At 33.2% G+C, this 15,664-nt stretch overlaps 1 long non-coding RNA gene across 1 annotated transcript in view; it reads left to right on the top strand.

Annotated features, from left to right (window-relative positions):
• The first annotated feature begins 2,637 nt into the window (after nucleotides 1–2,637).
• The window catches only part of LOC117171211, a 19,586-nt gene continuing 6,559 nt past the window's right edge, over nucleotides 2,638–15,664 (top strand). Inside the window, exon 1 of the long non-coding RNA XR_004466855.1 lies at nucleotides 2,638–2,795. This is a non-coding gene — a long non-coding RNA (uncharacterized LOC117171211). The remainder of the gene's footprint in view (nucleotides 2,796–15,664) is intronic.

Below are 15,664 nucleotides of genomic sequence, written 5' to 3' on the forward strand. Positions count from 1 at the left end.
AAAAATTTTCTTTCCAAGATTTAATTCCCACTTAGAGAGAAATAAATGGAGTGAAATGTTAATGTAAGTATTAATTCGTTAAAATTAATGTAGTTGCAGACATAAAATATGCATGCGTAACTAAATAAATAGGAAAGACTTTTGGTAGTATAGTAGGTCAAAGTTTGTTTATATAAAATGGACAACTGTTTATTTTTATTATAAAAAATTGACAATTTATGGTAGTTTTCTTCATTTTCATTATGTAACGTGATATTGATATAGTATGCCTTCTTGCCCAGAACAAAAATGATTTAACTTACGAAATCATAAATGAAATTTTCGAAACATGTATATCCACTTAGATTTTCATGTGCCAAAAACATATTTTTCTTATTATATTCATCAATGATAGATTCATTTGCATAATTCCTTTTTTCCTCGTATTTTTGTACGGTTTATCAAGTTTATTAACTTTAAAAGTTTAACACCTTTCAAAGTTAAGTTTAACCTCTCAATTCCTAATATGGCTTGACTATTGTTCCTGGAATTAATCATATCGAGGCGTCCTAACGGTAGGATGCCAACGCACGCGACACGACTTAACGGTACTTAGGGGCCATCCATATACCACGTGGATAAATTTTTACCACTTTTTGACCCCCCCCCCCCTGTGGACAGTCGTGAAATTTTGACAAACACGCGCTCACACTGCTTCGAGCTGCATCTTGCTCAATTCCGCGTGCTAAAACTTTCTAGCGTTAATTTCTTGGTTAGCTTTTTATTGTTTATATTTTTGGTTAAGTATCACCTAGTCGATCGCATGCGTTGGCATCCTATCGTTAGGACGCCTCGATATATTTACGTTAATCTGTTATTAAATTCATAACATTGAAGTATTTTGGAAAAAATTCTGAAGTTTTCAATTACTGATCACACAAATTTAACCTTTGCTTGCCACACCTCTGTAGAATAACATACTTGCCACGCCGGGGTAAGTTTTTACCCCAGTGACAAAAACTGTTATAAAAAATAAACTTCTGAATATTTTGACTTATACATTTTTGTAGGACACAGTGAAAGCTTGCTTTAAAAGATAGTGTGCTTTATATAGCCGAGAATTAATTTAAATATACAAAAAAAGTTCTAAAGTAAAAAAAAGTGGAAAAATTACTATTTTTACAAAACAATGACCATTTTTTTTAAATGACCATTGAAACAAAAAAATCAGAATTTTCTTTCCCACTTTAGAATGCGTTAAAATTTTAACTGAGTTTTTATTTGGTCTATTAGCATAAGGAAAAAAATGTATTTAATGTTCTACTGCCAAAAGTATATTTATTCTGAGAAATAAAGGGAGAAATTTTGTAAAAAATGAACTACCTATTCTTAGCAAAATAACTCATTTTATTTATTATTTTTACTGTATTCCAAGTACAGTTTTATTTAAAATTATTGAAGAGAAATGTAATATAAAAAATCTTAGCATTTAAGAGTATTTAGACACTTTTAAACACGATGAACATTCTCTCTTGGACTTTCTGTCATTTTTTCTTTTAGATAAAGTGCATCGTTGAGAAGATGGCAGACGAGCAGGCCTTATTTAACGAAGTGAAATATCTATATTTAGTATATCTCAAGTCGATACCCAGGAAAAATGCACTGCAATGACCATTTCAAGCAAAGTTATATTGAATCGGTTTAATTTTTTTTTAATGAGACCTACTTTTTGGGGGTTAAGCTGCCATATTTCACACGATTTTTTAAATTGATAGATTATCGAAAAATTAAAAGAAATCATGCGCAGGTCTCCTAGATTCTTTTTGCTATTTCAATTATTAGTCTTTTATGGCATATAAGTTAGTAAAGAAAATTATAATGACTCAATGTCTTTGAAAAACAAATCGACGGCAAATTTGGAATTCCAGTGACAGATATGCAATTCAAAAGCCTTCGAACCCCATTCTACAGAAGAGAATCGTTTTTTCTTCCTGGGTAGCCACTAAAAAAAAATTATTCCAAAATATTGATTTCAAACGTACTTGCCACATGGATGTATTTTTATACGACATGCAATTTTAGACGGCTATAAAAAACATACGAATCAACCCAGCGTGATGCTATTTAGCCTGAAGTGTAGTTGTACTCCCTAAATATTGACAAATGTTGCTATAGACCCACTTATTGAATTTAGATACCTAAATGAAAGAAAATATAGGCATGGAGTATTTTTTAACCCACGGTGGCAGGCAAGGATTATAATCAGCAAAGTATTTTCATTTTCGCTATGTGACAGTATTCCATGTGTACATGTACAAGTTATGAAAGTATAAACACTAAAACTTTAAAGTTAATACATTTACAATAATTAAATAGATATAAATATATTATATTTTATTTCGTTTATTATTTAAAAATGAAAATAATTTCTCAGATTAACAATGATAGGGTTGTGAAGCGCAGGAGATACAAAGAGTTTTTGCAGCCTAACTCACAAGATCGAATTCCTCAATCCTCATGGTATAGGTATAAGAATTTGTCTCGAAAAAAGGTAAATTTTTTAAGAAAATCAGTATTATGTTCAACAAATAAAAAAAAACATTGTTTTTGTATATTTTTATCATATTTAAAAGGTAACCAAATTGTATCTTCAACTGTATACTTTTCATATGGGTAATGATGAGACTATCGAAACTTCTGGAAAATATCAGTAAGCTGAGAGTGAAGAGGATAAATCGGAAGAAGGAAATGATCTGTATTAAGAACCTGCAGCGAACACTGAAACTGCGGAGGATTGTTTCAGGAAAGAGTGTGAGGTAAAAATAGTTTCTTAAAATTGTTGACAAATGTGGAAAGAGAAAAATCTTACGTAATTTTTAAAGGTTCTGGTCTTTAGTGTTAAATCCTGCGTTTCGATTGGTACTATCTATTATGTGAATAAATATTACTTAAAAGCCATGTGACGAGAGTAGTGGGGCCGTTCGATACGATACTGTCTCGTGATCGGGTTGGCATCGCGTCGGTTTTTTCTCGGGTCGGAATCGTGTTTCCGATACTCGTGCTCGGTTTTCTCTCGGCTCGACTTTGGCTCGGGAAGGCGATATATCGGCTCGGGATCGTGTCGGCTTTTCGATACTCCGTCGCCAGATGTGTTTGTGACGTAGCGAGTAGCGGTGCACAGTAGGGACAAATGCGGTGCAGGTGAATTGTGTCCATAATCCCTATGTTGTGTACGAGTTGAGTCCTGCGACTTTAAACATTATGTACGAGTTGAGTCCGGGTGTGGAACCCCCACCACTGTCTACTTCTTTGGCTTGAAACCAAAGACTTTGCCCTGTATTTCATTATGGGAAGGATACCCTGCTAGAAGTACAAAGATTCAAAAAGATAGAAACGTATGGATAGGAAAAGATGGAGATATTCAATCCATCTCAAATGCACACTTTGCATCCCACAAACTCTATCTTTTTCTTTCCATACCCTATCCATCGCGTTTACTTAGATCTATCTCTTTGTATCCCTGACTATCGCTTACAGTCGCAACTGTTTATCTTTTCTATCCATGTTTTTCACAACTCTCTATCTCTCTCTATTACTGACTCTATCCCTTGTGGTCCCATGGGCCTATCTTTTTATATCTTTGTTGTTCACAAATGCCTATCTTTATCTATCCAAGACTACCAACTATCAACGACATATCGTTTTAATTTCTAATCATTCGAATCCACTCAAAAATGTAGAATTCTTATCCGTTTCGAAAATAATATATTTCTAATTTCAAACTCCTGCAAAATAGTATTAAACTAGCAAGAGTTTATATACCTACAACAAAATTCCTTAGCTTTACGACGTACTATTCGAAGTTTCACTCAGCAAAGGCGTCTGCTGACCTTTCAGTTATAGACGGTGCAAGTGATTTCACTTGTGTCTGACTTTTACAGTCAGCCACCTACTGGGAACCTGCAGGTACTAAGTCAGGGATGTTCATCAACTAACACGCGCTTCGCTAAGGATACACGTGGATAAGCGGAGAATTCGTTTGGATAGCACGACTAGTATTCAAGAAGATAGGGCTATCTCATATTTAAAAAAAGATAGAAATGGATTCAATTGAATAGGAAAATAGGGATTAAAAAAGATAGACGAAATTTGTTATTCCCGAATAAATAGAAAAGTATATAGGTAGATAAGTTAAGGATTCATTTAAACAAAAAGACTGGGATGCAAGAAGATAGAGCTATCTGATAGTTCAGAAAAGATAGAAAGGGATTCACTTGGACAGGAAAATAGAGATTAAAAATTATGGACAAAATTGAAGATTGTCCAATAGGTAGAAAGGGATAGAGGTGGATAACCTGTGGATTCATTCAGATAGAAAGACTGAGATTCAAGGAGATAAGGCTATCTTAGATTATAGAAAAGATAGAAAAAGATTCAATGAGATAAGAAGATAGTGATTGAAAAAGAAAGACAAGATTATAGATTGCCTAACGGATAGAAAAGGATACGCGTGTATAAGCGAAGGATTCATTTGGAAAGAAACATTAGAATAGGGATTGGGAGTGGAAAGAAAAGGATACTTGTGGATAAGTGTCGGATAGATATGGATAGGAAGATTGCAATTCAAAATAATAGATATGAGCAGCATGTTGCCTATGACAAAGCCACCGAACTCGTCCTCATGTTGCGGATAGAGGGTCCCTGTACCCAGGGTTTCTGCTGAATATGGTTACAAAAATAAATAGGCAGTCGCGTACAATTGTTCAGGGGTGGTCCCGAAGGAATTAACACCCAAGCGGTGTGAAAACCGTGCCGAAAGCTGAATGGCACCTGGGTGAGGTGTCTAGAACGGTGACACTAGGGTACCGGGCGACTTCTCAGAGTACGCAGCCTTATCCTTGCATGCAGGGCTCTACAAGGATGGACGAACCCCTTTTCCTAGCCTCTCGTGGGAACAACAATGACAACACCAAATATAGTTGTACTAAGAGCGGTTCAAAACAACAGAACGCGTAGGGCTCCCGACAATGGGTCGGCCAACAATGCCGACCACTCTAGAGCTGCTGAAGCCAATGGAAATGGATTCAATGCGATGGATCGGCGGAATCTTGGGACCTTTAGGTGGTCGGAGCGACTGAGTCACGACTTGCTAGAGTGTTACGATGCGAATGTGGCCCCTGAACGGGGTTACATGGTGCGGCTGCATGTTCTGTGATGCGAGGAACACCCGGAGCTATAGCACTTTTCGCAGCAACGTCTGCGAAACCATGCCGAACTACTCCGATATAGGGGCTATGCAAGCGGAAGGCTTACTCTACCACAGCTAGAACAAACCGGCAACAGAGAAAGAGAGGCGACACTGAGACCAACCGCGGGCAGACATCCAATAGAGGAAGAGCGATGCTTTATGACCCGGAGAAACATCAAGACCAAGGTTTCTCTCAAGCCTAAAGAACTGGCTGAAATAGATGACGAGCTTCGTGGACATTTTTCCGGAGAATACGACCTCTAGGCTATCTATTATTGTGTGTATAATGCAGCGAGAGCTTTGGCCGATGCGAACCGTAAAATAAAACCAACGATTGATCATAAGACCAAAAGACGAATGCATCAACTTGCCATAAAAATAGGCTGGGCAAGACAGTACGCGTCCCGTATTCAGTGTGTGATTGACTACATCACATCTGGCAGGAATTTTACCGCCAAGGTTCGAAAGTTCGCGCGCGAACTCCGGACCCGTTATCACACACTTAACAAGTTAAAGCTGCTGACCATCAGGCCGCATATTTTTGAGAGAATACGGATACTATCTGACGCTAAGAGAAGTCTAGAGCGGAGGTAGTGGTGGGTCACAGAAAATCAAGAGTTTCTCTGACCCATCTCGACTCTTCCAAGACCCTCCAGTTACTGTCGACCACCCGCCCAAACCAGTGGAGGTCGAAGTATTTTGGAGAGAAGCCTACGAAGTGCAGCATAGAGTGGACGAAGACTCAGATAACCTAAATAGCTTCAAGGAGTTGTGTAGTGCTCTCATTGTATCAAAACCTTCTCGTGGAAGAAGTTTCCTTCAATCCATATTTAAAGTCGGAAGAGCCCATTCCGGAGTGATTGGTGGAAGGGCGCACAATACTTTTGCCGAAAATAGGCAACTTAGCTGATCTGAAGAATTACAGGCCAATCACTTGCCTGAACACACTGTATAAGATATTCACAACTATCCTACATGAAAGGATTGTTCGCGCAATTGAACCTGTGTGGCAAGAAATGTGTGAACAACGAGGCTCCAAGAAAGGCGTAACGGGTTGTCGGGAGAACCCGCTCATCGATAGATCTGTCTGCAAAGATGCAGCATTTTACCAGCGTGACCTATCGATGGCCTGGATTGATTATCGGAAAGTTTTCGATTCGAACTCTCATAGACTTATCATCTGTCTTTTGGAAAGCTTAAGGGCATGTGATACTTAGATAATTGTCTATTTTATCAGTTTTAGGTTCCCCGGCTTTTTTTTCTTGAATAATAAATATCTTAAAACTTTGGGAAATGATAGCGAACATGCTAACGGACGTCCCCACACACTTTTTTGTGGTTTAATTAAAAAAAGTTTTAATTTAACTTAGGAAACAATATCGATTTTTTCAGTGTTAGATTCCCCGGCTTTTTTCCTAGGATCAGAAATATTTTGCCTTCAAAATCTGGGAAATGATAGCGAACATACTAACGGACGTCCGCGCACACTTTTTTTGTGTTTTTTTATCGAAAAATTTTTGATATTGCTAACAACGTGCGTGCATATTTCGAGGTTATGTGTGTTACAATTCACCCGAGCGTTACTTCCAAAGTACACAATATTTTTGGACGAAAACTTTGGACTTACAAATAAACATAGTAACTAATCTCCCTGAACTAACCTTGTTTGCAGGCAATCAAAAAAGCTTATTTCATAAATAATTTCCAGATTATCGGAAAGGTAGAGATGAAAAACGACATAACCTCAAAATAATGCCTATGCATAAAATTTTTATTTAGCACAATAATTTTTGTTTGTTATTATCCCTAAAAAAGGGACCGGGGACGTCCGTTATGATATTTTATAGCATCTCCGAAATTAGTTTTTAAACATTTTCATTTTTTTTGGAAAAAAAGACGGGTATACTGTAAATATCACATGCCCTTAAAAGGTTCATCCGCAAATCGTTAGGCGTATAGAGAGATTGATGCCGCTTTGGAAAACCAGATTTACTATCTTATCTGGAAAAAATCGTGTGACAACTAACAAGGTCACCTTTCAGAGAGGTGTCTTTCAGGGCGACACCATGAGCCCACTCTTCTTTTGCCTTACATTATTGCCACTATCTCTAGCACGTCGCCATTCCGATGGGTACTTGTGCGGCAAACCTGCAGATCGAAATTTCAAGGTCACACATGTAGTTTACATGGACGATCTTAAGATTTATGCTAAAAACAAACAGCAACTGCATCTAGCTCTAGGGATTGTCGAACGATATACTAAGGAAATTAGAAAGGAATTTGGGTTAGGCAAATGCGCCAAGGTTTATTTGAAGCGAGGAAAACCTAATGGCATCCCTGAAGATCCTGAGCTCGTTGATAGAAGCGCTATACAACACCTTTGCGCTGGAGAGACTTATACATACCTGGGCGTGCCACAGAGCAGCATTCAGGATGTGACGGAAGGTTTTATTTTGGCATGCCAAGACGGTGTCATTTGAAAATTTAACGCTTTGTCTAAAAATTCTTGTATTAAAGTACTTTATTAAAAGTTGTATTTCTTTGTTAACATTTCAATTGATGGATTGAGGGACTTAACTATTTTGTTGAAAACTGCTTTTTTAGGTTAAAAAGTAATTTTCTTGAGTAACACTTAAACCATTCCAGTTCTTATTGAAAATTCAACTTTTGAAGTTTTAATTGAGAATTTATCGTACATATTTGGTTTGTGAATGAAACTGCTAGGAAGAAAGTTTAACTAAATTCTCACAAATTCATATAATTAGTCAAAAATTTCACTATTTTGTTAAAAATTAGTCTTTTGGATTGCAAATTTATTATTTATGGTAGAAAATTCATCTTTCTTGTTTGAAAATTCAAGCTTCTTCCAACAACATTGCCTCTTTGTCAAAATTTTTCATGTTTATTTCAACTATTTTGCCGAAAATTTGTACTCTGAAATTTTCAAGAATCAATCAAATGCATTCTATTTAAAACAATTTAGCTGGAAGTTGCTCACTTTTCAATATCTAATTCATATTTGCCACTTTTAAATAAACAGTACAATATTGCGCCATTAATACTAAGCCAAAGTACAAATCTTCCACTATCTATGGGGAAAATAAATTTCAGGATTTTCACTTTAGTCATAACCGGTTTAACTAGGCGCTGGAGGGGTTAGGGGGGAACGAGTTACGTCAAACCATTGATAAATTTCCCTCTCCGCTTGGTTCAAGTGAGAACAGCACATCTTCCGAAGGAGTATCGAAAACCCGACCCGATCCAGAGCCGATATATCGATTTCCGGATTCAAAGTCGAGTCGAGCTAAAACTGACACGATCCAAACCCGATACCGGAGGCTGGGAACGAGTCGTGATCGTGTCGATATCGGTCCTGGTCCTTAATTTTTCTTTCACAAATTACGTCTAAAGGGAATGAGGTATCGCTCTGAAAGTTTGGGAAATGGAAGAGGAGGTAATGAAGTTCATGTCTCTGCTTTTTTCCGGTGGAAATTTTAAAAAATTTTACAAGGAAATACAAGTGAAAATTAGATCGGTACTTTTCTTTCTCAACTTACGTTCACACGGAATGAGATATCGTGTTAAAAATTTGGCACGCTAAATAGAAAGCATGCAGCAATGTGCCTCTGATCCTAAATAATTAGAATGGTGAAAACGTGTTTTTTTAAATTACTATTTTGGAGAAATACCGAACGTGCTGTAAAACCCTGCAAGCAATTTTCAATGTCAATGGGCTAGTTATGAGCTTTATATTTGTTAAAGTGAGGGAAAAAAAACAAAAAACGCTCACGAACATTGTGCACAAATAATGCAAAAGTTAATGTTTGCACTTGAAATGCAAATAAACCAATTTGGTCTGACATACGTATTAGCTATGTCAAAGCAGCACTAAACAGCTGTCAAGCCTAAATGCGTCCGTCGATAATCATTATTTTCATAAATAAAATTTTTTCTTCCCTCACTCTTTGCAAGGGCACAAACCATCCTTTATAATTTGATCAGCTACTATACTCGTTACATGACCCTCACAATAAATATAAGAAAAAATAAAACGTCAAAATTGGACATTTTACGAATATTATTTTTTTTTCCGAAAAAAAGACTTAAGAAGTTATTTATCAGAATTATTGCAGATATGTTTCAGGAATATGAATATTAGGTTTAAGATTTAGGTTAATTTTTATAAACAATTAATATCAACAATTACTTCCATACTGTGCTTATCCACAAAAAAACTTTATCTTGATTGAAAATGCCTAAATATCTCGTAGAAGTAGTATTAAGAATGTGAAATAACCATTAGTTAACAATTACCACTATTATAAATATTCTAATAAACAACTTGTGTTATTTTATTTGTTTCGGAGATGTTTTTCTCATCAACCAACTTTCAAATTGATTCTAAATTATAATAAATAGCTGCAAAAGATATCAATGTTAAGTAGTCTTTTTGTTAATAACAATATGATATACAAATTCATAAATTTAGCGTTTTCCATCAGAAAAAAATGATTTTTTTCTGCTAAATCATGTTGCAGTTTTCGAAGTGGATAAAATTCATCAAGATAGTGTGACAAAAACTCGCTATTGCTATTGTTATTAACAAAATTCAAAATAAACAGTCATCTGTACAAATTTGCGTCTGAATAAGCGATTTTTTTCGTAATGATTATTTTAATGCATCTCGATAGTAGTGCTTAATTAAGTAACTTTTTCAGTAATTCTAAATGAAAATTATTATTAAATAATAATAGAGGATTGTGACATAGAAACAAAATATAAAAGAAAAACTATTTTGCGATGTTATTTTGCTATACTATGATACTTTATTAGAAAAATTCCTTTCTTCAATGAATCTCATTGGAATTTTTTTTTCATTTGAATTTTTGTAATATTTTATGATCTCTGGATCAAGTTCTGTCGCATCTTTCTCCCACTCCTGTCTTAAATCGGTCATGTAGAGATCAGATGACACAATTAGTTTGTGATTTAAGTCTTTCATTGTTGCTAATCGAGAGTTCTTTCCTGGCAACAAGCATCACAAGAGAGTCGCAAGTCTCTATTATTATTTAATAATACTTTTAATGCATAATTACTGCAAAAGTTACTTAATTAAGCACTACTATCGAGATGCATTAAAATAATCATGACGAACTATCGAGTTATTGCCACACTTTCTTGATGAATTATAACCACTCAGAAAATTTGAACATGATTTAGCAGAAAAAATAATCTCTTCCGATGGAAAACGTTAACATTTCGTATTTGTTTATAATATTGTTATTAACAATTAATATTTTTTAACATTTCTATTTTTAGTTATTTATTATATTTTAGAATTAATTTGGAAGTTATTTGAAGAGAAAAACATCTTCGAGAAAAAAACACAATTTGTTTATTAGAATATTTATAATAGTTGTAATTGTTAACTAATGGTTATTTTCTATTCATAATACTACGTCTACGAGATATTTAGGCTTCTTGTAAACAAAATAAATTTTGTTGTTGTGGTTAAGCATTTTATGAAAGTAATTGACTTTTCTTTAGTCTTTTCTTCGGAGAAAAAAATAATAATAATCGTAAAATGTCCAATTTTGACGTTCTATTGGTTTATATAATCACAAAGTGAAATTAAAATATCGGGCCTAATGACGTTCTGCAGAATTTAATTCTGAGTATTCAAAAAAATAACATCAAAATTGGTCAAGAATTGTAGAATTTTAATCGTGAAAAATAATATTAAAAATAAAAAAACTTAATTTTCGGTAAAATGACTCAAGATACGAGAGAATCAATTTACTACAGTTATTCAACCCAAAAAAGTCTAAAAATGGTTTAAAAATAATTGTTTGAGCTAAAAAATTTCCTTCACACATTTTTTTCATATGGCAGGCCGTTTTTAAACTTTTAGTATACAAAAGTTTACCACTTTTTTCTGAGTCTCCAAAAAGGCTTTACTTTCATTTATGTTTTCAAATTCAAAACATGAAAACTAAACAAATTATAATTTAAAGTATTAAAAGCGGCCTTTGCGAATTGAGGAATCTGATGCACAACCATTCTTAAAAAATTGAAAAACGAAGAAGTTGAATAGTTTTAAGCTAATATCATAAAAAATAAATATAATATTTAAAAAAAAACATTCTAAATTTTACAATTTTCCATTAGTTTAAAAATTTTTTAATATATGATTTCCAAAACAAACTTATTCAATCTAACAGCTTTCAAAATAAAACAGTTCAAGATTTTGTGCAATCATAATTCAATAAATTCAAAAATGAGTTTAAAATTAATTGGGAAAAAATTAAAGAGAATCCAAATGAATTTGATCAAATGACTCCGAATTTAGGGTGAGTTTTAAATATGTCAAGATGAATAAAACAAAATTTATTTTCAAATCTGTCGAATGAATAGAATGGAGTAAATTTAGAAGAATTTAAAAGAATTTAGGATAAATTAATAACAATTCAGGGTAAATTCAAAATAAATTGCAAAGCACATTTTCAAATTTCTTCAAATCTTTGAAGCCCTACAAAATCCCTCACTTTTCTTGCGAATAAATTTTTGAGATCTATTAAAATATTAAAATCTATCAAAATTATTAAAACCTTTGGAAATCCCTTGAAATTAGTTTAAACCTCTTTGGAATGCCTTGGAATATTTTAGAATAAACTAAAATATTCTAAAGTAATTTTTTTAATCCCTTGAAATTTGTACAAACTCTTGTAAATGGCACGGAATTGTAAAAAATGCCTCAAAATATTCCCAAGCCTTGGGCCATTTCAATTATGGATCCAAATCAATTAATAATTCTTTCAAATAATTTTAAATTCCCTACAATGCTTAAAATACTTTTAAATCACATTAACCTATCAAAATCGATTAAAAATTTCTTTGCGCATTTTCATTATTGATCTTGAGAATTAACTAAATTAAAACTTTAAAAAAATAAAAAAAATCCATTGATTTTAGTACAATTTCGAAAATTTGGAAGAATTCAATTGAATTTAGAAAAATCAAAAGAATTTAAAAGAACTCAGAATAAATTAATAGAATCTCTTTAATCCGAATCCGAATCTCTTTAAGGCTTAAAAATCTACGAAATATCTAATTTCTTACGAATAAATTCTTTATAGTCTAGTAAAATATTATAAAATTACGGAAAATTCTGTGATGATATTTCCTGAATCTTTAATAATGTACTTCTATGATTTTTTTACATGCCTGAATCTAAAAACCTTTACTCGTATTAAAAATTGGTTTGAAGTTACGTTATGGGCTGAAAATTTGGTGCCGCAGAGACCAAATTTTTAAACTAGGGATCGTTAGTGACCTCGACTCAGTATAGGATATAATAGGGGGTATAGGGATTGTGAGGCCTGCAATAAACCAACAAATTCCAATTACAGAATTCACAGCCTAAACTTATCTTCAAACATTGAAAATAGGTAATTTTCACGAAAATAGGAGCATAAGAAAGGAATTAATTCTTTTAAATAAAATCAATATATAGGTACCAGAGTGGTTTAATTTTCAACCAAAAAACATTAAGTTTCTACAAAAAAAGATGAACTATCAACGAAATAGTTGAATTTTGAAGCTAAAGAGATACATGTTTTAGAAAAGAGTTGACTTTTAAACACGAAAAAATATAATTAAAAAATTAAAAGTAGTTTCTTTTTCTTTCTAATTTTCCCTGCTCTACAAATATTGCGACACAAGATCGGCAACCTTTTTTCCAGATTCCAATATAAATTAAAGCGAAACAATTAACTTCATTAAGATGCATACCTGTGAATTTATCTAAACTTGTTTAGTTCTAATAAAATTAGTTAATTGACAATGTCTATCTTCTAAAAAATGCACCTTTTAGCTTGATAATTCAGCTATTTGGTTCAAAACGCAACATTTTTGCTTGTCCATTAATCTCTTTTATTTTGAAATTAAATTATTTGCTTGAAAATTCATTTCTTTTGTTCAAAACTAATCTTTTTTGGTTAAAAAACTCAAAAATTTGGCTTTTTTGATAAAAAACTAGCTTTTTTCTTCAAAATATGTCTCTTTTAATCGAAATTTTAATTATTTTAGGGCATGTGATACTTAGAGAATTATCGATTTTACAAGTTGTAGGTTCCCCCAGCTTTTTTCTAGAATAATAACTATTTTGTCTTAAAAATTTGGGAAATTATAGCGAACATGCTAAAGGACGTCCATGCACACTTTTTTGTGGGTTAATTCCAAAAAAATTTGCTTTTGCTTTGTGTTAGATTCCCCCGGTTTTTTTCCTAGATTAATCAATATTTTGTCTTCAGAATCTGGGGAATGGTAGTGAACATGCTAACGGACGTCCCTGTACACTATCTGTGGGCTAATTCCAAAAGATTTTTATTCTGCTGAAAACTTGTTTGTATCTTTCGAGGTTATGTGTGTTACAATTCTCTCGAACTTTACTTTCAAACTACCCTGGGGGACCAAAGGAACCGAATGAAGCTTCTACAAAGTACCCGTAAAGACCCCATTGGGTCCCTATTCGGTTCCTTTTTTAAAAACTAAAAAAAACATCAAAATCAACTTTTAAATTTTTGAAATTCGGATTCTACGTTGAAATTCCCTATAGAAGGTCACGGAATAATCGCAATATTTTTGTTTGCAACGGTAAAACGTTTGAAAAAATATAAGACGTATAAGGCCTGTTGACTGATACACTTCAAATGCATCATCTGTAAGTAGCAGTCAACAGGCGTTATAGACTTTATATAATTTTTTTAACTTTTCACCGCTGCAAAAAAAAGTATCGCGATTACTACGTGAGTTTCCAATAGAAAATTTAACGTAGAATCCGAATTTTTTAAAAAAGAGTTTTTTAAAAAGGAACCGAATGGGGAACCAATGGGGTCTCTACGGGCACTTTGTAGAGGCTCCATTCGGTTCCTTCGGTCCGCCAGGGTACACAATATTTTTGGCCGAAAACTTTGTACTTACAAATAAACATAGTAACTAATGTCCCGGAACTAATCTTGTTTGTAGGAAATCAAAAAAGTTTATTTCATAAATAATTTCCAAATTGTCGGAATGACAGAGCTGAAAACGATCCTAACCTCAAAATAATGCACATGCATAAAAACTTTATTTAGCACAATGAATTTTTGTAGTTATTATTCCTCAAAAAAGAGTCCGGGGTCGTCCATTATGATATTTTATAGCGTCTTCGAATTCAGTTTTTAAACATTTTCACTTTTGTGAAAAAAAGCCGGAGGCACTGTATCCGATTGACCACACGACAAAGTATCGCATGACCTTATGTATAAATACAACTATTTCATTGAAACTTTCATACTTTTATAAAGTCAACTTTTTAAAATTAAATAAAATTTTTTCTCGTTGTAACTTAACTTTTGTAGTTCAAAATTCAATTTTTTCATTAAAAAATGTATGTACATTTTAAATTTTTTTCAGGGAAAATGTATTTTTTTAACTACAAATTTATTTTATTTTGGGCTGAAAATTTATCATTTTTAAGTAAAACATTAATTTTTTTTCTAATAAGACTTTTCTTCCCTGAGTTAAACATTCTTCGCGTAGGAAACTCATCATACTTTTGTCTTTTGCCTTTAGCAATTTTTAAAAATTAATTTTCGCATTTTCATCAGAGAAGGTATTATATTTGTGTACCCCCCCCCCCCACCCCAGTTTTGGTCAAATTTCTACGTCTTGAGACCCCCTGATTCTAAAAAACAGTTTTTTACGAATGTGTCTGTCGCTATGTAGGTTTGTATGTCTGTCTGTTTCCACCATAAATTAAAAAAAAAAAATCTATTAGATTGGCCTTTAGTACACTCTTTTAGTTTCCTAAACTAAATTTCAGGTTCGTTAGCTAGCCATTTTGGATAAAAATTCAAAAAGTTTGCGCATTTTGAATATATTTGAGACTACTTTTTTCAAAATCCAAAAATTCTCTGTACGAATATTCATAGTACAGTGAAACCCTTTAGTAGCCCTTATTTCTATAGGAGCTACGCGGGGTGCGCGGGGTCTGTAGTTGTCACTCAGGCATGAACAAGTAAAAGCGGAGCAGGCCAAAGTTATAGCATTTACAAAATTAAAAAAAAACAGGAAAATGAACATTTGAAGCCAAATAACGCATGATATAAAAAAAATGTAAGAGAAAAATGTTGATTTTTGAATGGCCTACAAGATTATCATAAAACCTTTTGATTTTTCATGAAAAATAGAAAATTTCAATTTTGACATCCTAAAAAATAATGGAAAATCCCAAAATAACATTTTTTCATTTAAAAATTTCGTATTATTTCAAAACTATATATATATATATATATAATCTGAAAAATTGCACCCGCTTCCAGCGAAATCGCGGTAAAATTTCAGCCATAACCACGTCTCACAACCGTGAGATAGGTGGTTACAGTCTGTAAAGGA

The sequence above is a fragment of the Belonocnema kinseyi genome, chromosome 4, assembly GCF_010883055.1.
Source record: "Belonocnema kinseyi isolate 2016_QV_RU_SX_M_011 chromosome 4, B_treatae_v1, whole genome shotgun sequence".
Classification (NCBI taxonomy): Eukaryota; Metazoa; Arthropoda; class Insecta; order Hymenoptera; family Cynipidae; genus Belonocnema; species Belonocnema kinseyi.